The sequence below is a fragment of the Chanodichthys erythropterus genome, chromosome 19 (assembly GCF_024489055.1).
Source record: "Chanodichthys erythropterus isolate Z2021 chromosome 19, ASM2448905v1, whole genome shotgun sequence".
In the NCBI taxonomy this organism is placed as follows: Eukaryota; Metazoa; Chordata; class Actinopteri; order Cypriniformes; family Xenocyprididae; genus Chanodichthys; species Chanodichthys erythropterus.
In genome coordinates, this window is record NC_090239.1 from 38,098,539 (window position 1) to 38,123,044 (window position 24,506).

Sequence of the window (24,506 nt, forward strand, 5' to 3'; positions counted from 1 at the left end):
GCCACTTTTTCGCCTTCCAGCTCTGGTCCCTTATCACCATGTAATCTCCCGGCTTGATGTTGTGCAAGGGGGTCTCAGCCGGTTTCCCCTGAGCATCTTTCACCTACACACAGACATTAGACAACAGAGAAGACTTTTCTTTGCGGTTATTCAACATATAAACACACATCTGTGGATGGCAACTGTTGTTTACCCCCTTCCATTCCCATGAAGGGCGGTCGTCCAAAAACTATTTCAAATGGGCTTAGATTTACTCTGGTTCTTTTTCTCATTCTCATGTACATTAACACAATAAAACCCTTTGTGAACCACATGTCTTATATCTGCCCTACCATAGCCCCTTTGCCTCCATGGTCTCGCCCATGGAGGCATTTAGCATAATGAGAGAGAGAAAAAAAAAATGTCGCGGTAAACAAAGCTTGCCATCCACGCTCATCCACACATCATTCTCAAGTTTGCAGCCACAACGTCTCCACAGGTTCTTCTCCGCTACTGTAGCAAACGCCTGCATACTCTGTAAGGAAGTCAAAGCATTTGTGTTAGTTTCAGATAATAAAATACATTCTGGTTCCTTTGACTGCTTTGCTGCCGCGGCCTTCACAGCCATATCTGCTCTTGTGTTTCCTGTTGAAATGAAATCTTTGTTTTTAGTATGTGCTGCGCATTTACAGATAGCAAGTTGTTTTGGCAAGAGAATTGTGTCTAGAAGAGTAGACCCGAGAAGCATTTAGAATTGGCCGGCCATCAGATTTAAAAAAAAAAATGTTTATATGTTTCCATAAAGCCCCAAAATCGTTGTCAACCCCGAACGCGTATCGTGAATCTGTGTAAATCGTTACACTTTTACCCTCCATAAGCTAGCATGCTTCTGCCAGGGCTACGAGCTCCGCCGCTTGAGCTAAAAAATTTGATGGCAATGTGCCAGATGTCAATGTTTCGAATTCAGTGGTCACCTCATAACCAACTTTGTTCAGGCCTGTCTGTGGATCTCTGAACACAGAGCCATCCACAAACAGGATATGCTCACTGTTTTCGAGCAGTGCGTCCGAAATGTCAGGGCGCGGGGTAAATATCTATTTGAGTGCAGTCAAACAGCAATGATGTTCCTCCCCATCCTCCTCTTTTAGAAAGAGAGTGGCAGGATTCAGCACTCTTCAACGCTTGACCGTGATGTTTGGCATATCCAGCAAAATTGTTTGATACCTCAGCCATCGTGCTGTTGACAAATGTGATGTCTTCTGTTTCTGCAAAATCATGGAAACGACATTCGGAACCATTAATGTCATGTCAGAATACCCCACAAATTCTCTAGAGGCCATCACAGCCTGTTCAGCAGCTGCCACGACCCTCAGACAGTGCGGCAGGCCTGCTGCTACTGGATCTAATTTGCCAGAGAAATAACCCACTGGTCGCATTCTGTCTCCATGTAGCTGCAAAAGAACAGAAGACATGAACCCTTTTTTTTTTTTTTTTTCTCTTTTTTTTTATCTCATTCTGTTGCGACATGTGACGTGCAATGCAAGTTGTCAGGCATCATAAAATCTGTACCAAATGACAGCGTTCTATTTTTCCCCAATTCACAGATTGTTTTTGGCCACTCAGTTTTCGTTATGTGCCATTTGTAAACCCATTTTTGGTTCTGTTTTCAAATACATTTGCTCACCCTCTCTCACTACAATGCCCGAGGGATCTGCAACCATTACCAAATTTAATTTGCACATTAAATCTTGGTCCAGAATGGGTACTGGGCATGTTTTTGAAGTTAAAAAATGCATGCTTCAGCATGTGGCCCCCTTCCGTCTCACACTTTAGTGGCACAGTGAACAGTTCTGTTATATAATGTCCCGATACAGACAAAGAACCATGCGTTTTGTTTGTTAGTGCTGGTTCACATGGCAAGTCACATGATCGCAAAACAGATCGGGTCGCCCCTATGTCTACCAAAAATGAAATCATTGTCCCTTCAACTAGCAGGGGATATTCAGGCATGTTTAAAAATCCCTTACTGCTATACATAATCAAACATTTGTCAAAATCTTCTTTGTTTGTTTCAGAAACACACAAAGAGGTGCAAGCTTTTCTTTCTTTTTTTTTTCATTGCATTATCAGTGCATGTGTTCAGGTGTGGGTGCGTTTGTGTGTGTGTTTGATATTAGTAAATGTGTACTTCCCTTTGCGGCGGTTTTTGCATCCTTGGCCGTGGTCCACCCGATCTCCTCCTGCTCTCCGCATCCTTTTTCCTCAGTCAGCCTTTCGCAGTTCAGGGCAGTTTATTGCCCAATGTCCATCCATTTTGCACTTCCTGCATCTCGTGCACTCACGAACAATGTGGTCATCAGCTCCGCACAGATAACAGCCATTTTTATCTGAATTGTGTCCCCATATGTTCCCGCTGAATCTTTGCGGTCTTTGCACGGCTGCCAACTGCAATTCTTTTATTCTTGACCTTTCCTTCTTTGCCCTCAGCTCATCTTCCGCGTGCAAGGCATGTTTCATGATGGTACTTACTCGTCCTTCAGTCCATTCAATATAGCGGTGTTTCACGGCTTGGGAAATCTCAGGTCTCAGTCCATTCAAAAGACTATTAGCCAAATAACTTTCCCACGTGGTTGGTCTGTCGCCACGATCTGCTGGTTCCTTTAACCCGCTGTGCTTGCAAAATACACTGTAGAGTCGCTCATAATAAACTTGAACGCTCTCACCTGGTTGTTGACGGCAGTGGCTCACTCTGGACATGTAAATGCGCGCTGGAAATGCTCTCCTCACAGTCTCAGTCAGTCCCGTCACAGCTGCTCGATATCCGTCGTTTGAAGCATGATTCCAGTTAACGTGACTTCGTCTGTGATCTGCTGCTGGTAATTCTGCGCTGATCTTGTGCCAGTTCATTCCTCCCAGCTTTGCATGATTCTTTTCAGTTCATTTAGCGTCGGGCTGAACTCTTGGCAGAATGTCATCAGTTCGGTGGCGAAACGGTCCCCTGCGTCGTCGGGATTCGGCAGGTGGGCCATCGCCTCTTTCATGTCGGTTAAATTCCAAGGGCGGTATACTAATTCTATTGAATTTGTTCCCATAACTTCCACCATGGGTGCTGTGATGCTCACCCGCTCTTCCTTCGCAGTTCTGTCCCAGTTCTTTGTTTTCTTCGGACTCTGGATCTCAAAATCTTCCTCTTCCTCTTCCTCGTCGCTCTCTGTGAGGGTATCAGGATTCAGATCAAAGTCCCCGTCTGACTCCAGCATTCTGGCTCGTGCATGTGTGTTGGAACGTAAAACATATGATTGCGCACCTTTCTTTCTTTGCTTTGTCTTCCGGATCACTAGTCTCTTTCTCCTTCCGGACGGCAGTGTTTCTCTGCCCCGGAAGCTTTCAGCTGCGTGTGCCCCCTCTGCTGTTGGCTCGGCTGCGCATGCTCCTCCTTCTGTTGACCGTTCAGCTGTGCGTGCTCTCTCTTCTCTCATCTCAGTGGCACGTGCTCCCCCGTCTCTCTCCTGGGGAGCTGGAGTTGGTTTGGCTGGTAGAATTGGTTGGTTCGGTGGAAACGGAGAGCAGTCGAGGTCGGGGTCCACTTTCAGGCCTTGGAGCTCCGCATTGGGATAAATTGTGTAGCTCGGCGGTGTTTCATGTGGAAAAGCACAAGCATAAGATGTGTTAGTAATAGTAATCTCATTCTGTGGAGGCGCAGTCGCCTTCTCTTCATTTTTCTTTTCTTTTTTCAACATTCTTCTTTCCCTATTATCTGCCTCTTCCACCCAGTAATTAATTGTTTTCTCACATTTCCCACATAAATGTTTTTTAGCACAACCCTTTGTTATGTCACTCCCTTCTTCGATCGACAATTTTACCGTTTTCAACCTTGTACTACTAAGTGTTCCTTCTTTTGGGAAATCATGATATTTGATCAACTTTTCTATATCTTGCATGCATCTTTGGCCATATAATTTTCTCATTTGACAAAATACCGGTGTCTCGTATTCAGCTAGCTTGCTTTGGGATTTCCCCATATTGGCAGTCTGATTCTGTAGTTTTTCGCGCGCGCTATTAATCTGTTGGACGTCTCCGTACAGATCTGATCTCTTCACCCAAGATCAGCCGGACGGACGCTCTCAATAGCGCCCTATTTGGGACCGCACACAACTCAGTCCCCGGACCGCACACAACTCAGTCCCTCTAGTCCCCGGACCGCACACAACTCAGTCCCTCTTATTCGCCCACGTGATTTCATTTTTTTTTTTTTTACCTCGTAAAAAACATCAGTTCACGCTGCATTTGCCACAGATTCAGACTCCCCTTATGGTTTATCCCTATCAATTCAATTTTCAATTTAACCAAATTCTATTTAAAAAAAAAAATCTCCCCCTGAATTTTCCAAGTTTGTCTCTTACCAGCAGTTCCTGTTGCCGTCTCTCGGGTTCTTTTCTCTTGATTCCAGTGGTCGTCCTCCCGGACATACACAGCACCGGCCCCTCGTCCCTGAATCTAAACAGGGTTAGGGCTGACTTGGGTCAGGATTGCAGGTCACTGGTGCTGCCCAGGTCCAGAAGGTCCGTCCAAGGAATCCCACTTCTGACACCAAAATTGTTGCGGCAAAAATTAATTAGCTGACATCACTAGTAAGAGACAAACCTTAGGAGAATTCAATTTATAAAGATTTTATTTCTTGCAAGAAAGAGTCCACAGTCGACACAACCATACAATGTCTGCCCCGAGTGTGAACTAAGGACACAAAAGAACCCACAAACATTTATACCCCAAATGTCTGAGCAACTCTCCTCAGTACTTTTCCATACAGGATGAAGGTAACAAACACACACACACACACACACACACACACACACACACACACACACACACACACACACACACACACACACACACACACACACACACACACAAATGGCTCCCCTTCTGTCTTAGAACTATTTTAAATTACAAAGCAAGAAACACAATGGTCCCCCTTCTGTCTTAGATTTAAATTATCTGACACCCTTGGTTCGGGAAAGCTCTCAGTTTGGATGTCCCATCGTTACCCCCTGGGTTTCAACAGACACTGTGTCTGTTTAGCTCAGAGAGGTGTTTTGCATAGCTTGAAGCAGATATTGACATATTAAATTTTTCCCCAACACCTCTAAACGAGTTTGTCTCCATTTGTGTTCTAGATTACGAGTTTCTCTTTTGATAGCGCGAGTAATACTGTTGTACCAAGGTACAGTATTTTTCTCTCTAACATTTTTAAATCTCATCGGTGCAACAGTATCTAATGTACTAGTGAAAATGGTGCACATGCTGCTAGTTATTTTCTCAAGAACCTTTACGTGTTTAGGTATGATGAGCAGCTGAGACAGATCAGGCAGTTTATTTGTGAATTCATCTATAGTTGTCGGGAGAATTGTTCTGCCTAGTCGATATTGCGGCGCAATTTGACAAATATCATCAGTATGCAGTACGCATGTTACAAGGTAGTGATCAGAGACGTCATCACTTTGCGGTAGAATTTCTATAACGGTTGGATTTATTCCATGTGATATAATTAAATATAGTGTATGATTAAAACGATGAGTGGGTCCAGTGACATTTTGTTTGACCCCAAAGGAGTTTAGTAAATCTGTAAACGCAGCCCCTATCGCATCATTTTTATTGTCAACATGAATGTTAAAATCTCCAACAATCAGTGCTTTATCGACGTTGACCAATAGATCTGAGAGAGAGTCTGCAAACTCTTTTAGGAAATCAGCATAAGGCCCTGGAGGTCTATAAACGGTAGCTAAAGCAAGAGATAGTAGCGACTTTTTACTTATATCTGAGAGTGTAACATTTAGCATAAGAATTTCAAATGAATTAAACCTATAGTTTATTTTCTGAGTAACATTAAGATTATCTCTATAGATTGTTGCTACACCACCGCCACGGCCAGTCGGATGGCATTTGTTTTTATAACAGTAGCCAGGTGGACAAGACTCATTAAGACCAAAATAATCATTTGGTTTAAGCCATGTTTCAGTAAGGCAAATTACATCAAGACTATTATCTGTGATAATTTCATTTATAATAACCGCCTTAGGTGTCAGTGATCTAATGTTTAGTAGCCCTAGCTTTAGAAATTGTTTTTGTTCAGTAATTTTGTGAATTTCTGGTTTGATCACGATCAGATTTTTTCTAGATCCTTTATTTTTATTGTTAAACCTCACCATTCGGCGAACACAGTTTCTATAGACTGTACTACACTCACATTTCTGTCAATTAAGTGGGTAGAATACAGACTGTGATTTGAGGTTTTACTTAGTAGTCATACGGTGCAAAGCGTCTTGGAGATGTTCTCTGACAGAAGATCAGCTCTGATTCTGCTGGGGTGCAGGCCATCAGCACGGAAGAGCCTAGGATGCTCCCAGAAAAGATTCCAATTATTTATAAAGAGCAGCTTCTGTTCATTACACCAAGACATCAACCATTCATTTAAAGCAAATCTACTGAACCTTTCATGTCCTCGTCGGTACGTCGGAAGGGGTCCGGACACGATGATCCTGGTCGCGGGCGATGTGGCTCGTACCGTCTCGATCAGGCTCCTGAAGTCCTGCTTCAGCACCTCCATCTGCCGCAGCTTGGTGTTGTTCACCCCCGCATGCAGCACTACAGTTCCAATGGTCTCGGCACCGTTGAGGATCGCGGGAACCTGCGCAGCGACATCGAGAACACGAGCACTAGGAAAACAGTGACTGCGCACCTTACCTTTGGTCGTGGTAGCGTGGAGGTGGCGGACGATGGAGTCTCCGATGACCACAGCGTCGCGTTCCGCCTCGCGAAGAGGGGAGAAGCAGTTCCGCGTCGAGACCTCAAAGACCAGGGGTGGCGGAGGAGGAGAGGTCCTGGTCCGAGGCCTGGTTCACGCCTTCCACTGCTGAAGAACCCAAGGTCCCTGGTGTGACGGCGCCGGAGTGAACGAGGGCTGGGATGAACGCGTTCTGGGTGCTCGGGCCCTGTGCAGAGAAACACACGGCGTAGAGGAAGCAAGAGTGTTAATATCACGCTGCAAACTTACCGAGGATTGGTGAGCATCAGCACGGGACGATTCCAGCGCTGTCTGCCGCTCTCGTAGCTCGGCCTGCTTCACGAGAAGGGTCCGAATTTGTCGCTCCACAGCCTCCAGTTCCAACTGCACTGCATGCAGCTCAAACATGTCCTCACCTGCACACAATGGTAGAGAAACATCCGATACACTCGCCATTAGAATAGATGAACAATAATATAGTGAGAGAAGAGTACAAACACTAGAGTGACCACGCCGCTATTGCTAACGGGCTAAAGCTAATAGCGAATGTTCGGGAAGTCGGATAAAACTAGGGATATCAAGGTAATCTGAGTGTTTTTTATGTAAAATATTGATGGGGATGTGTTCCCCCGCTGAAAAAGAGTGATATGATATAAGTTTGATTTTAAGAGACAAAAACAAGCAATTAGGAATTGGCTCTAGCTCAAACAGCGCGGCAGCAACAAACTATTTAGCTCAACTAGAGCTAAAGGAAAACAAGCACAAGAAAGCAAATGCACTCAGAAATGTACTAAGTACATTTAAAGGTGCTTTACCTTTTACTCTCTAAGCGAGAGTAGTACAAACTCTGACGTGATAACAAAGGAGGCCTGTGAAAGCCTACGACTCGTAAAACACGCGGCGTCAGCTAGTGCAATCACGACTCACCCATGGTGATGAGACATACAAAAAACTCATACAAGCTGTGCCAACATGCAGACCGAAAGGAGGCCCTAATGGGGGCCTACAACTTCCATGAACTCATGGCAACAACCAGTGGTAACTTATGACAGATGCAAGCCAGCAAACCAGTACTTGGGAAATCCATGGACAGAAGTACACACTACACCACAGAACTCAACGAAAGGCCTGACCTAAAGCCAATTCGTACAGAGGGGGCCTGGCCAATGGCGGCATGCGCCATAAGACATGACTCAACCATGGAACGAGTCTAGATATAACCAGCCCAGCTGGGCCAACACAGAAGCTACAAAGGAGGCCTGGTAAGGCCTGCTACTTTGAGTACCATGTGGCGCCAGCCCGTGGTCATAACAGGGCCCAAGCTCAAAGGGGGGCTAGCTCCAGACCCTAGACGATAACTGAGGGTAACTAGCTACACAACCTGAGCTTAAGCCTACACATTCCAACAGGCAATGAAAATATAAATATGCTATCACGGTCTAAGGAAGGCCTATAAGGCCTAACACCTCAAATAACGTGAGCATAAGCCTGAGGCAGTGCTAAAAAGCACGAGCAAACTAGTGATCGTAGACCAACAGCGCCGCAAAAACAAGCTGTATTAAAGAGAGGCTATAGTAAAGAGCCAACAATCTAACAGCAAATGTAAAACAGCTGCTGCGGTCATGATCGACTGGGAGAAGTCGAGATCACACTATTCTAACCGTAATAGGACTCTCTACACTCACCCTGAGTTTGCAATCCAACAGGTGATGCACTCAGTGAAACACAAACCCTAACCGGGGAGTACAACAAAACACCACGTTCATAGACAGAGGCTAAACACAGCCTGCCATCACAGAAACAGGTGTAACCTGTGGCAGCACTACAGTAAGCTCACATAAATGTGTAGGGCTAAAGTCTAAGAACCCTAAAGCAAAGAAAAAGCTTTGCACATACATGCTATCCATAAGAATAAATGTTTTTCACAGGACAAATCTGACATTTGTACTGAACCCAAGAAAAATGGGGGCTACGAAGCCTAAGCACCGTTATATCAAACTTGATAAAACAAGGGGTTCACGTGAAAACATTAAAGCATGAAGGGTTCTGAGCAGCGGGGCCTAGTGTAACGCACAACTTATCTCCTCAGAGATAAGGGCCAGCCACCTGAGATAAACAGCACCAGGAAGGCTAAAAACAGCCTAACACCTTAGCTGTTGATCTGACTAAAGCACCTACATACAAACATATGAAGGGGAAATATGGGCCAAAACGGCCACCAACTCCCTCAGGAGGAGGCCAGAACTAGGAACTATACAACCGCAAGGGGATAGTAAATAACAGGGGTGATGTAAACAAACAAACACCTAACCTAGTTCTAGCCTAGCCACTAGCTAAGGCCTATAGAGACCAAGCCATGCTCAGGCTTCATTACAAACCTTCTTAATATAAGGAGAAATGAAACCACAAGCGACAGTGTCAGATGGCCGAAAAACCGGCCAATCTGAAACAAATAACTGAAATAGCGAGTGCTAGCTCTAGCTACAAACCACAGTATCAGCCGAGAAGCTACTCAAGCACCGGAGGCTAAAAATAACATAGCGGCCATCAGCGGCCTTCCTGTAAAACAGCCAGCCTAGCATTCAGTTATTCATCCAAATAACCCCTCTAATAATGACTATATACACGGGAATCTATACAGGAAAAGCAAGGTCTACATTTAATAATAAAAATGGACCTGGCTTACCTCCCGCGGTTCGTAGAACGCAGATTTCACCTTGCTTCTTCCACATGGAAAAGGATAAAATCTAAAGTTCTTTAAGCCTAAAAGCACTTTCACTATCAAGCCAGACGGCGGGCCGTCAGAAAAATATTCATCATAGGCCCACATCGTCAGCCTTACAGTTAAAGCCCGTAGCATATAGTTGTCAAAGGATGCTACCGGAAGGTGGAGGAAGAAGGAAGAGCGAGGGCAAAAAAACAGCCCTCGCGAGAGAGGAGATCGATCATCGGCGCTGCTGGCGGCGATTTTCGATCACCTCCCTCAGATCCTTCTTCTTCCTCCTTGCATCCCGCCATCTCTGCGACTTACTCTGGGGAGAAGGAGACACACGAGCGGCGACACTAGTTTCTGGGCGTGCTTCTGAGCCTCAGCTCGAGACGGCCCGGGACCTCCCGGCTGTCTGGGCCCAGAACTGAATCTGAGCGGGATGCAAGATTTAAATGCAGTGGAGCGCGCCTTCGCCTCCCTGAACTTCTCAACCAGAAGTGCCTGCACGGAAGTGCCGAAAAGTTCAGTAGGCGAAACCGGGGCATCGAGCAAAAAGCGTTTTTCTTTCTCCCCGATGTCCGCACAGTTAAGCCACAGACGTCGCTCAGTGGCCACCATGCCCACCATAGATCTCCCGATTGAAGCGGCAGTTTGTTTGGTGGCCATCAGAGCAAGATCCCTTGTTCGGCACAACTCCGCGACCGCCTCAGTGGACAGACCCAGGCCCTGATCCAGATCTGTTAGCAGATCAGCCTGGTACGCTAGCAGCACTGCCATTGTGTCCAATGCAGCACCAGCCTGACCTGCAGCGGCGTAAGCCCTGCCATTCAAGCGTGACATCATCTTCAACGCTTTGGATGGCAGGGCCGGAGCTTTTAGTGTCGGTGCACTCCCTGTAGAGAGATAGTTTGCAAATGTCTCATCTATAGGTGGCATCACATACCCATACTGGCCCAATCCCTCAACATCAGTGAAATTAGCTCGCTGATGTCGATGAATTCGGGCCGATTATGGGTTCTTCCATGCCTTCTCGATCTCAAAATGCAGATCAGGAAAGAATGGAAGGCTCGCTGGAGTTACCGGGTTATGGCTCGAAAGAAACCATTCGTCCAACCTGCTGCGAGCGGGTTCCTTTCTAACATGGTCCCAGGGCAGCTGCAGCCTGCTCGAGGCGCGTTCCATAACCTCGAGTAACTCCGAGAACGCCAGGCAGGGCGGCCCAGGAGGAACTGCGACCTCAGTCACTTCTCCCTCCTCGGCCATCTCCTGCTCTCTGGGGCTTTGAGCCAAAAGAGCACTCGCTCCTGGATCTGACGATGTCAGAGACAGGACATCATCATCCAGGAGCGCGTCCTCGTCAACCTGAGTGAGATTTACACCCCTCTCAAATTCCTCAGCGAGCTCCACCTGAGAGCCCCATGATTTCAGCCGCCGCTCTGCCTCAGCACGAGAAGAGGGCCAAACGAGAACGGAGCGTCTTCATAGGCAGACACTCGCAGTTAACGCAGACAGCACCCTCAAGCACTGTCCGCGCGTGCTCTTCACCCAGACACATAACGCACAGGTTGTGTGTGTCCTCCGGTGTAAGAAACCTGGGACAAGGATCAGCATGCTTCCTGAAGGTTTTCTCAGACATTTTAGAAACAAAATTTAGGAGTCTGTGAGACAATGGCTTACGAACAAGACAGTCCCGAAAAGACAAAAGGATGTTGACTGCTTCCTCAGGCGCTCCCTTTATACATCATGGTTCGCGCCATTTGATGTCATAAGCTGTCGCCGGCCAATAGGATTGGAGTGTTGTGATTTTGAACACGAGTCACGAGTGACGTTCCCCATAGCGCGATTCAGCGCAGAGTTGAAGTTCCCTTTCGAAAGGTAAACTAAATTCTTCTAATTAATCTTGTTTTCTTAAGACATTCTATAACTTTTGGATTATTATTCAGTAGGTTCTTTAATGTTATTCATGGTTGGTTATTCATTCAATACAATACGAGAATAATAGGTCATTCTGTGTCATAATATACATTTTATATATATATATATATATATATATATATATATACAGGGCTTGACATTAACACCCGCCAACCCGCCAAATGGGTAGATTTCAGCTGTGGCGGGTAAGACAGCCACTCTCACTAACCACTTTGGCGGGTTGAATATAATTTCAGCCTACAGTCAAATGAAAGGTAGCTAAACTCGTCATAGCACAAAATTACAATCCGATCACAATTCGTTATCAATTAACTTGCAGTTAGTGAAGGCGGTATCGGTGGAATCGCACTAAATGAGACACAAGACTGTAAAAAGACACAACAGAAGCGCTCTCTCGCATGCGCTCTCTCGGTCAGTTCTCCTTGCGCCGGAACAGTCAAATACACGCACACACAGATATCAAAATGTCCATCGTGTGGAGTATCTCGCGTGGATACAGTTGGTTATGGCTTAAGTGGATGTAAACAGGTGGGTAATAATTAAACCACTTTATCTGAAAAGTTTAGGCTATTTAATTTACTATTGTATTTGTAATTTGCTAATTTGCTTCTTTGTTCTTTTTATATAGCCAAAATATAAAACAATATAGCAAAAATAACTTATACAATTATTAAATTTATTATATTATGTTCATATTACCCAGCTGTACATACCAGCTGATATACCATGTAGGCCTAGTCTTGATTTAGGTGGTCAATCTGAAAGTTTGGAAGGGTTTTAAATCTTCCAAATCAAGTAAAATGACTCAAAATCAAGTAGTTTTAGCATTGCCAAAGACAACTTTAATTATATAAAATGTAATTTCCCAACAGCAAAATTGTGGCCAGTGAAAATGCTGAGTGGCTAGTAACTTTGGAAAACCACTAGCCACAGTGGCTGGTGAGCAAAAAAGTTTGTCAAGCCCTATATATATATATATATATATATATATATATATATATATATAAATATAGACATATTATTTTATAGACATATTTTAGCAAATGTTTTTTTGCATGTCTCAAACTCAAGACATATTAAAGATACCTTACTATCCCAGGTGAAACACTTCCATAATATACTTAAAGTGCTCTATTTTCTCGGACTAATTTTGTACTCAATATACTAAAGATTCTTCTTTAGTAGTTCTGAAGATAATCCTAAGAATATATAAGTGTACTGAACTGTTTTTAAATACACTTGCATGTATAAATTAGACATATATTCATTTCATTTATACTAGATTCCCTACATGTAAAGTAAAACATTTCAAAAGGTTTTTTTTTTATTTTTTATTTAAATGTGTTGATTAGAGCGTACAGCTAATGAAAGTCCAAAATCCAGTATCTCAAAATATTAGAATATTTTAATTTGAGTTTCATTAATTGACCATCCCTACGGTATAAATTCCGGGTATCTCTTGTTCTTTGAAACCACACTAATGGGGAAGACTGCTGACTTGGCAATGGTCCAGGAGACAATCATTGTCACCCTCCACAAAGAGAGTAAGTCACAGATGGTCATTACTGAATGTGGTGGCTGTTTACAGAGTGATGTATCAAAGCATATTAAATGCAAAGTTGACTAGAAGGAAGAAATTGGGTAGGCAAAGGTGCACAAGCAACAGAGATGACCACAAGCTTGAAAATACTGTCAAGTAAAGCCGCTTCAGACACTTGGGAGACCTTCACAATGAGTCAAATGAAGCCAGAGTCACCACACTCAGACATCTTCAGGAAAAGGACTACCAAGCCACTTCTGAAACAGAAACAACGTCAGAAGCATCTTAACTGGGCTAAGGAGAAAAAGAACTGGACAGTGAACAGTGGTCGAATGTCCTCTTTTCAGATAAAAGTAAATTTTGCATTTCATGTTGAAATCATGGTCCCAGAGTCTGAAGGAAGACTGGAGAGGCACAGAATCCAAGCTGCTTGAAATCTAGTGGGAAGTTTCTGAACCTAGTAATGATTTGGGGGGCCGTGACATCTGCTGGTGTTGGTCCATTGTGTTTTATCAAGTGCAAAGTCAATGCAGCCATCTTCCAGGATATTTTGGAGCAGTTTATGCTTCCAGCTTTATGGAGATGCTGATTTCTTTTTCCAGCAGGACTTTAGCACCTGCCCACAGTGCAAAAACCACTTCCAAGTGGTTTGCTGACCATGATATTACTGTGCTTTATTGGCCAGCCAACATGCCTGACCCCTGAATCTATGGGATATTTTCAAGAGAAAGATGAGAAACAGTCGATCCAACAATATACAGATGATCTGAAGGCTCAATAGTGCCTCAGCAGTGCCACAGGCTGATCACTTCCATGCCACACTTCACTGATGCTGTAATTTGTGCTAGGAGCAAGTCATTTGCTGTAATATGTGCTGCCGACCAAGTATTGAGTGTACAAATGAACATACTTTAAAGAACTTGAACTTTTCTGTTTTGAAAATCAATTTTTTGATTGATCTTAGGAAATATTCTAATATTCTGAGATACTGGATTTTGGACTTTCATGAGCTGTACACTCTAATCATCAAAATTTAAAAAAAAAAAAAAAAATTGAAATGTTTTACTTTACATGTAGGGAATCTAGAATATATGAAAGTTTAATTTTTAAAAAATAATTTACAATAAAAAAATGAACTTTTTCACGATATTCTAATTATATGACCAGCACCTGTATGTATATATATATATATATATATATATATATATATATATATATATATATATATATATATATATATATAATCAGTGGCGTGCACTGGTGTTCTGAAATGAGGAGGCACATTATTATTATTTTTTTATGAATCATTGTAAATTCATGTGCATTACTCTTAAAGTTGACACATTTTCCTTGTTAAATGAACATTACTTTACAGTACATCAAAAAAGAAAAAAAAAGAATCCAAATACAATTCTATTTTGTAATTTTACATTAACAGTGTAATGTTCTATTTATCAAAACCAAGTCAATCTCATCAAGCATCAAGTGTTTTAAGCATTTCTACATTCATTCCAAAATAATAACTAAAGGCAATAATAAATTAAAGAATATATTTTATTTGTTTATTGCAGTTTTTCTTTTTAATTGTCAACCTAGAATATTTTGGATCATCAGTCATGCTCTGTAAACACCGTCTGTCACAGACACGAATTGCATTATTAATTTCACCAAGCTGATTGCACTAAAAACCCCTGCAGTCATCATGCTTTCAGTCCATTTCAAGTTTGATTTTGATGTGACATAAAGCGGTGATATCTAACTGGGTGATCTGTTTACTTACTTTTGTCTTCCGATTGACGCCATTATTTGTTCAGTCAAACCTACGTGCGGAAACCAATCATATCCAATCATAACCAATTACATCCAATCATAGCACGATGGAGACATTGCCTCCTCTTACGTGACTTTCCCCCATTCATTCTCAATTACCCCCCACAAAACCCACCGCACGCCGGGGTTCTGTTGATTTTCTATGGATTCCTATGAGAGGAAAGGGAGGCATGACTCCTCTGTGTAACTTTACCTACGGGTGTCGCTGTTGGGCAGTGTTCCTTAAGAAATACGTGTGACTTGCGCTCTTTTTAATGTCATAATTTGTAATATTTGTGTTGTTTTATATGTAATATGGATTATTTTCTCATCCTATTTTTTTTTTTTTGAGGAGGCACTGCCTCCCTTGCCTACTCGGAGGAAACGCCCCTGATATATGTATATATAATTCTATGGTATAAACGTATATAAAATCCTATATTAGCATACTGAATATTTGCATACATGTTGTTTAAATATACTTGCATATATAATTTACATATATTGTTCACATATATGGTCCTAACATAACAGTACCATTTAAAAAGCCACCATATAAATAATTTTAATATATACATATATAATAATTCTTATATGGGCATTTCATACATGGTATAAAAGTATGTAAAATCCTATATAATTATACTGAATATTTGCATGCATGGTGTTTACATCTAGTTGAATATATAATTTAGACATATATTGTTCACATATATGGTCCTAACATAACAGTACCATATAAAATGCCATCATATAAATAATTTTAATATATGTATATATAATAATTCTTATATGGGTATTTCATACATGGTATATACCTATATCTTCATATATCATGAGGATGTATATATGTGCTAATAATATATTGCCTTATATGAAACATATGACATACACATACTGTACATACTGTATACATACTGGGACATACTGTATATGTACATATATTACATTTCTGTATGGGCTGCTCTGGGCTCGCTGTTTATTGTGCCAAGCTGATAAATGGTCTGCGTTTAAACAAGTAGCGCAGTTTCCTTACGCTTTTGGAGTGTTTCCCATTTGATGTTTCTCATGCACAACACGTATGACGGTGGATAATCAAAGAGAGTTTGGCAACTTTGAAGTGGCACCAGTATGACCTACAACAAATTTTAGTCTGCCCTGCATGAAAAAAAGGTTGCAAAATGCAACCATTTATTTGCAGTCTTGAGCCCTGAACCCAATAAAATTTTGATTAATTAATCTGAGAAAAAATAACGCATTAAAAAAATAACGCATTAAAAAAAATAACGCAGATTAATCCATTCCGTATTGACCTTTGAACCTAGAGCCGTTCTAGCCACCATTCCGCTGTAAAATGAAGGAGGGAGACGACTGCTGCGCTAACGGACAGAACAAGCAGAGCTCCTCCCTCGTGCACGCGAGTTATCTCTGTCTTCAAAGTAAGCACCGTCTTTGCACTCTCTCTACCTCACACATGATAATCTAAATCAACTGACACAATGCTAAAAGTTCAGAATCCATGTTTCATGAGGCGCATTCGGAGAATGCTTTTCCTGAATAACCATTGGGTGTGAATAGTGCTCAAAAGAACATCACCTCATCTTCTCTGACAGGCGCCCTGCACGTGCAGCTGACATAAACCACACTTTCAGTAAACAAAAAGAAAGTCCTATCCAGTGTTGAAGTGATTTCTGTGTTGACAATTCTTTTGCGATGTCCTAATAACAGTCCCGATTCACAACAACAACTGATCTGTCCACACAGTCTATAATGAATAATTTACTCGAACAACTCTGAAATGAGAACATAAGTGTGCTTACCCCATTTAGCAAGAGTGATTAGTAAAATTAGCCTTAATAATCCACAATATTTTCAGGTTATTTAAATGACAATGTATAGTAAATTAGGCCTAAGTATAAAATCAGTTAGTTTAGACTGGAGTGAGGTGAAACCGGAACAAAGCAAGGTGTTGTTAGCTAGGTGCATTCAATTGTATATGGTAGAAATTTACATTATTAATTAATATTACTTCTAAATGCTACTTTTTAATACTTTTCAGGTTTAGCAAAAAAGCATTTTCTCTTACAAAGCTATAAAATAACTTTTTTTTCTTTTTTTCTTTTTTTTGCAAAGAGGGCAAGAAAGAATTACAGTGAGAGTGATGGGTACTTTATTGTCAGTATCGGGCTTCCAGATCACGTGGGTAGGGTACTTTTTACTGTTTGTGTGGATGACCATGTCTGTCACCACTGAAGACCATTTTTGACCCAGGAAAAACCATGCATTGATTAATTTGAATTGAAATATTTAATACTTTCACAGCAAAAATTATGTATGCGATTAATTTAGATTAATTAATCACAGAGTATGTAATTAATTAGATTAAAATTTTTAATAGATTGACAGCCCTAAAATATATATATACTATACTATATATATAGTTACAATGTAACTAGTAACGAGCTACTTGAGTAGATTTTCAATGTATACTTTTTTTACTCTACTAAAGTAACTATTAAGATTATTACTTTCACTTTTACTTTGAGTAAATATTTTTATAAGTACTTGTACTTTTACTTGAGTACAGTTTTTGGATACTCTGCCCACCTCTGCACAAGCAGAATATTTAAAGGGGTGGTTCAATGCAATTTCACTTTTTTAACTTTAGTTAGTGTGTAATGTTGCTGGTTGAGCATAAACAGTACCTGCAAAGTTACAGCGCTGAACGTTTAATGCAAACGGAGATATTGTCTTTTAAAGTTATGGCAGTTTATTGCCTACAAAAACGCCCGGTTTGTACTACAAAAAGCTTCTTCCCGGGTTGGTGACATCATAAACCCTTGCTATTAACATAAACACTGCCCCCGGGAACACACAACAAAGTGGGCGAGGCCATGTGGCGCAGCAAAATGGAAGTGGAAGAGTTGTGTACACCGGACGCAAGCGGTGCAAAAGATAATAGAACCCATTATAATTTGTGATATTTTCTACACTGGATGCGGTGCTGAAGACAGCTTCCAGAATCTACACGAGTTCAATGCTGGATTTGCACAAAAGCTATTACTGAATGATTTAAGCAGTTCTCACTTTAAAAGCAGAAGCTGCTGTTTATTGGCTTCAAACGGTAAGTACATTTTATTGTTTGTACATGTCTTTTAAACGTAATGTTATAGTTCTGTTGCTATTTTTAACGCATCAAGGACATATACAAAGAGCAACTTGTTTTTGCTAGCCAGTTAGCCAAGTTCTCATACAGGGAATTTAGAACAGCCGACCCCAGATTAGCATAGCTGATATGTGCGAAAATAAATTCCCTAGTCCTTGGGGTCAGCGTCACCTCCATCTGGAAGTGCTGGAAGTCTGACGAGTTTGGCCACAGGTCGTATGTATAAGCGATCACTGACCTTGATTTGAGCTGACCTAATGTGTCCATCAGCACTGGGTATCAACTTGACAACCCGACCAGCTGGCCAATGGGCTCTGGGAAGCTACGGATGATCCATAATCATCACCACCATGTTCTCAGTTAAATCTTGGGTTTCTCGCTGCCACTTCTGGCGAGTCTGAAGGCTTGGAAGGTAATGTCGGGTGTAGTATGACTACATTGGTTTGAGAATGACGCCAGCAGCGCTTGGATAGTGGATCGGGAGTGTAGATTACCTGGGGGAGTGAGGCGTCTCTCCGCCCCATGAGCAGCATGTTAGCTGTAACCGAGTCTGCCACATCGGATGAGACATATCCCAATGGCTTGCTGTTAAGGATGCCCTCAACTTCAATAAGTACTGTGCGTAGTACTTCCTCTGGAACGGACTGGCTACCAACAACTACCTGCAGGGCAGACCTCTGAAGTGTGGTGCAGCGGGAGGATTCATCCTAAAGTTGATCTGGTAGCTAGCCAACAACTCTTGCAGTTTAGATTCCATTACTTTGAAGACTTCTCTTAGTTCAGTCGCAGCTCCTCGGAATCGGTCCCCTGATCCGAGAAAATTCCGAATGGGGTTCCTCTGCAGGCTATAAATCGTCTAAGTGCCAACAAGAATGCATCCATATCATTGCTTTTGAGCAGGTCAAGGTGAATGCATCTGGTCCTCAAGCACTTGAAGATTCCCCATCACTTTTCAGTGCGATGGCCAATGTTCACAATGATGGGCCCAAAGCAGTCATCTCCAGTTGAGAAAAAAGACGGTTGGTACAGTCACAGACGAGCTAAATGTAAGTCAGCCATGATAGGCACAGTCAGCTTGGCTCTCCACCTCTGGCATTTCACACACTCTCTCTGGTGTTGCCTTACTGCTTGTCTGCCTCTCAGGATCCAGTAGTGGTGACGGAGTTCGGCAAAAACCCTGTCAGGTCCTGGGTGGAGAAGCCAGTCATCAAAGTGCTTTATAAGAAGTTTAGTTACTTTATGGTGTGGGTCTTAAACCACTGGGTGGATCTCAATTTGACTTAAGTCATCCAGTTTCCGCAGTCTTCCTCCCACACGGATCAGTCTCAGTGTGGAATCAAACTCTAGTGCAAGTGTGTTCAGATGGCTGGAAGGCACAGGTTTCGCTGCCTTCAGGGCTCTAAGCTCCTCTGGAAAGGTCTCCTCCTGACATCTACTCAATATGAGTGCTTCCGCACTCTGGTAGTCAGGGTGTTGCATGCTCATGGTTTGGGTAGCCGCCCCGTGAAGAAACTGGTAAGTAGCATAAACCAAGTCTCTCCAGGAAGTATACTAGGAAGCATCAGGAATTCCAGAACTTTGATCATCCCCATTCCCAACCAGACACAAGACAACTTTCCTTTTCTCTGATATGTCATCTTGGTCCTCTATCAAGGGCGTGACTGGCCAGCAATCTGGTGGTTCACAAAGGAATTTTGGACCCTGACTCCATCTTCCTGGGTTTGCCAGCTCTGTAAGTTTCCTCCCTCTAGTAATATCATCCGCCGGGATATTGGAGGAATCCACATACCTCCGTGAGTGAAGTTCGGTCAACTCTTGGATTTCCCAACAAAAACTTTATACCTACAAGACTCTGACTGTATCCATGTCAGGACAGTAGTACAGTCAGTCCATAATGTCACCTTCTTTATGTTGATGGTCAGTTCCTGGCTGAGGAAATTGGCAAGCTGGGCACTGGTCAGAGCCGTGGCATTGACAGCTGCATTTGGGGGCTACCCTAGAGCGGGCCATAACAAAGGAGGTGTGGATCTTCCCATGCTGCTCAATAAGGATGCATCACCGAACACATGCAAGTTAAATTTTGATGTCTCCACATCAAAGTTGGACAGGATGTAGCCTCTGGGAAGCTTGATCTTGCTAAGGTCGGGAAACTCCTCCTCCCACCTATTCAATTTCTCTAGCAAGTCTGTGGGTTTGGATCATCCCAATTCCTTGGTTTGGCACAGAGCTTCTGGACAAGAATCATGGTCAGGGTGGTAAAGGGAATGATAAACCCTAGGGGGTCATATTGTGACGCCAAGACCTTATAAATGTCTCATTGTTGGGGGGTGCTTTACCATTTCACGATTCTGGTAGCCCAAATGGTCTTCTAGGCAAGGCAAGGCAAGGCAAGGCAATTTTATTTGTATAGCACATTTCATACACAATGGTAATTCAAAGTGCTTTACATAAAAAGAATAATAAAAATAGAACATAAGGAATAGAAATAACAGTAAAAACAGAGAATTTTGCTATCTGGATGGAAGAGCTAGGAAGTCTCAGGGAGTTTGTTGTTGTTGTTGTTGTCATCCATCAGAGTTGGATCTAAACGGATCTATTCATCAGAGCAGATCAGAATGAATCTTCCTCATCCAACAGGACTGCTACCTGTTAAGGCACTTCAAACTGATAAACATAGTTTCAATCTCCCCTTTTGCCAAGACACCTCAAACTGCACTACACAGCCCTAACCCCCCTTCCGGAGATATCTTACCTATGGAACGCAGTTCAAATTTCCCCTTTGGAAATTTCCCCCTTTGGAAAGTGTCCTGACTGTAATCCAGAGATATCTTAACCATGCACTACAGTTTAAATTTCCCCATGGTTTGTCAAATTTACCAAATTTTAACCTAATCAATTTCTTCCTAATTCTCCCAGCTCTTTCAACCAGACAGCAATAATGCATTAAAAGTCAGAATAACAAGATGATACATAAAAGATATAAAATACATTAAAAATGAAATTAAAACAGGAAAAGGAATTAAAAGAATAAAAAGATAATACGTATAAAATAAAGTGCAAACAGTTCGGACATAGCACAGTGCTCAATCAGCAAATGCATAGATAAAAAGATGTGTTTTGAGTCTGGATTTGAATGTGGCTACTGTTGGAGCACACCTGATCTCTTCAGGAAGCTGGTTCCAGCCGCGGCTGGCATAACAGCTAAAAGCAGACTCTCCTTGCTTTGAGTGAACCCTGGGTATTTCTAAATGACTTGATCCTGATGATCTGAGTGATCTGTTAGGTTTATATTCTATGAGCATATCTGCAATGTATTGAGGTCCTAGGCCATTGAGTGATTTATAAACAAGTAACAGTACTTTAAAATCAATTCTAAATGCAACTGGAAGCCAGTGCAAGGACCTGAGGATGTTTCATGTTTTCGGGTTCTGCTCAGAATCCTGGCAGCAGCGTTCTGTACGAACTGCAGCTGTCTTATGGTCTTTTTGGGAAGACAAGTGAGGAGCCCATTACAATAATCCACCCGGCTGGTGATGAAAGCATGAACAAGTTTCTCTAAGTCTTGACTGGAGACAAAGCATCTAATTCTTGCAATATTTTTGAGATGATAATACGCTGATTTAGTTATTGTCTTTACATGGCTACTGAAACTCAGGTCTGACTCCAAAATCACACCAAGATTCCTGACTTGATTTTTAGTTGTTTGACCCCTAGAGTGAAGGTACATATTCACTTTGAAAACTTCATCTTTGTTTCCAAACGCAATGACTTCAGTTTTGTCTTTGTTTAACTGAAGGAAGTTTAGACACATCCAATTTTTAATTTCATCAATGCACTGGCACAGGGAGTCAATGGGGCTGTAGTCGTTAGGTGATAGGGCTAGGTAAATCTGGGTGTCATCTGCATAGCTGTGATATGCAATTTGGTTCTTCCTCATTATTTGGCTCAGTGGCAGCATATATAGGTTGAACAGGAGGGGTGCGAGTATTGAACCTTGAGGGACTCCGCATATCATGGATGTCCACTCAGACTTATGGTCACCGATACTCACATAATAACCTCTCCCTTCTAAGTATGACCTGAACCATTTTAGGATCATCCCAGAAAGCCCAACCCAGTTTTCCAGCCTGTCAAGAAGAATGTTGCGATCGACAGTGTCAAACGCAGCACTGAGGTCGAGTAGAACCAGCACTGTTAATTTACCTGTATCTGTGTTAAGGCGAATATCATTTATTATCTTTATGAGTGCTGTCTCTGTGCTGTGATGCGGTCGGAAACCAGATTGAAAGTTATCAAAGTATCCATCTAAGCTTAAGAACTTGTTCAGCTGATTGAAAACAACTTTTTCAATGATCTTGCCTATGAAAGGAAGATTTGAGATTGGCCTGTAGTTGCTCAATATGGTGTTATCCAGATTGCTCTTTTTCAGGAGGGGCTTAACAACTGCAGTTTTCAGGGATTTTGGAAAAGTCCCAGAGAGAAGTGAGGCATTGACCACTTCTAGGAGATCTGCTTCTAAACAGTTTAACACTCTTTTGAAAAAAGATGTGGGAAGTGTGTCAAGGGCGCAGGTTGATGTTTTAAGGTGTTGTACTGTTTCTTCCAAAATTTTACCATCAATTGCTTCGAAATCAGACATAATAGCTACTTTCTGAGGTTGTGATCTGATCTGTTTTACCCCAGTGCAGCTCAAGGATGTGCTGATCGCCATTCAGGTGCTGAAATGAAGTCCTGTGGTCAGTTGTACTCTGTCCAGGTGTGTTTGTGCCATTCAGATTGGCACACACTGCTGAAGGATGATGGAGGCAGAAGTAAATATTGTCCTTTAGCACTCTTGAGCCCAGTTTGTTTGGGTGCAGGCCATCATGAGTGAACAGTTGTCTCTGACTCCAGAACAGATTGAAGTTGTCGATGAAATTCAGTCCTTTTAAGTTGCAGGTTTTTTGCAGCCATGTGTTAAGTCCAAGCAACCATGTAAATCTATTTGTTCCTCTTGCTGGGAGTAGTCCACTGATGAACGACTGAACTTTTAGTCTTTTAAGCATTTCAAAAAGTTAATTGAAATCCCTCTTAAGGAGTTCTGACTGCTCCTTCCGAATATCATTCTTCCCCACATGAATGATTAGTCGATTTGCAGTTTTATATTTCATCAGAATGCTCATAAGTTCCCTGTTTACATCAGAAACTGTTGCTTGTGGAAGGCAGCATGTAGTTGTATCCCTGCTGCTAATGTTTCTGATGATAGAGTCACCCACTATCAGAGTCCTGGGCTCGGCTGCTCTCTGAGCTGAGTGCCGCTGACTGTTCAACCTTGAGCGGCAGTTAGCATCGGTGTTAGCTGCTGGCTGATTTGATCTGTGTCCGATCATGTTTGGGGATTCCTCACCCACATTAGATTCCTTACCCACATTCATTAACACTTCAAATCTGTTCTCCAGATGTATTGGCGGTGGTAGGGAGCTAGTGTTTGGGGTAGAGGATGCTACTGCATTAATGTGTGATACTCGTGACAATCTGATGCCTCGAGTGCCTTTGGGTCTCGCTCCCTGTGTGTGCCATCGATTAATGTGCTGATCAGTTCCGGCACTCAGTACGGTCTGTTTAGGGGCATTAGATTCATGGGACTCACCGACTGTGGGCTGAGGACGTCCATGAAGAAGCTCTGTTGTGTGTTCCTTCTGGTTTGGTAGTCCCGCAAGTAACTTTGTTTCAAGAACTGCAATCCTTTGTAGAAGTCTGTGGCAGTTTGTGCAGCAGGTAGATTCTTCAACCAGAGGAGGCATATTATTTCTAATCCTTTTGGATGTAGGCAGCTGTGTTTTCCCTTCTCCGGAATGTAAGCTGATGGCTGCCGTCAGTGGGAGGCTGGTTGGATAAAAATTCCCCTTTTGTGTAGCAATTCTTCCAGTTAAAAAGATTGTTGTTGCCAAGATTTGTCGTTTGAGCACTGTGTTGATTTGCTGAAGTTAAAATTAGGAGATAAAATATAAAAGCAATAGAGCAAAGCGCGGAGCTGTAAGCAAGAGCGTCCGAACAGTAGCGAAGCAGGAAGTACAATCTGACAATGCCACACCAAGCCCAGAGGTCATACTAATTTAAATTTTACAGTTCAATGCTCTCTGAGCGAGCTGTGGAAGGTAAGTGCTGGATGACTGAAGGTACATTAGAAGCCCACTGTCTTATTTTAAAGCCCCCTGAGGCTAGTAGAGGTCTCATCTTGGCAATCAGTTGCTTAGCTTCCATAGCAGTGGCGAAGCTTTGCAGACAACTGTCTACGTAAAAACTCAGATATATGGACTGCAGTACTTCTGCATTTCCAGGCTGCTGGCTGCGCACATGTCTCTGTAGAGCAAAGGTGGCACAGCGGGGACTGCACGTCATCCCAAAGGGCAAGACTTGCCACTCATATATGTCAGGCAGATCCTCCCTATGCATGTTCCTCCAAATAAACCTCAACAGGGGTTTGTCTTCGGGTAGGAGTCTCACTTTGTGAAACATACCACGTATGTCACCACTAATGGCAACCATATACTGCCGAAACCGAAGGAGAACTCCCAACAATGAGGCACCAAGGCTGGGACCA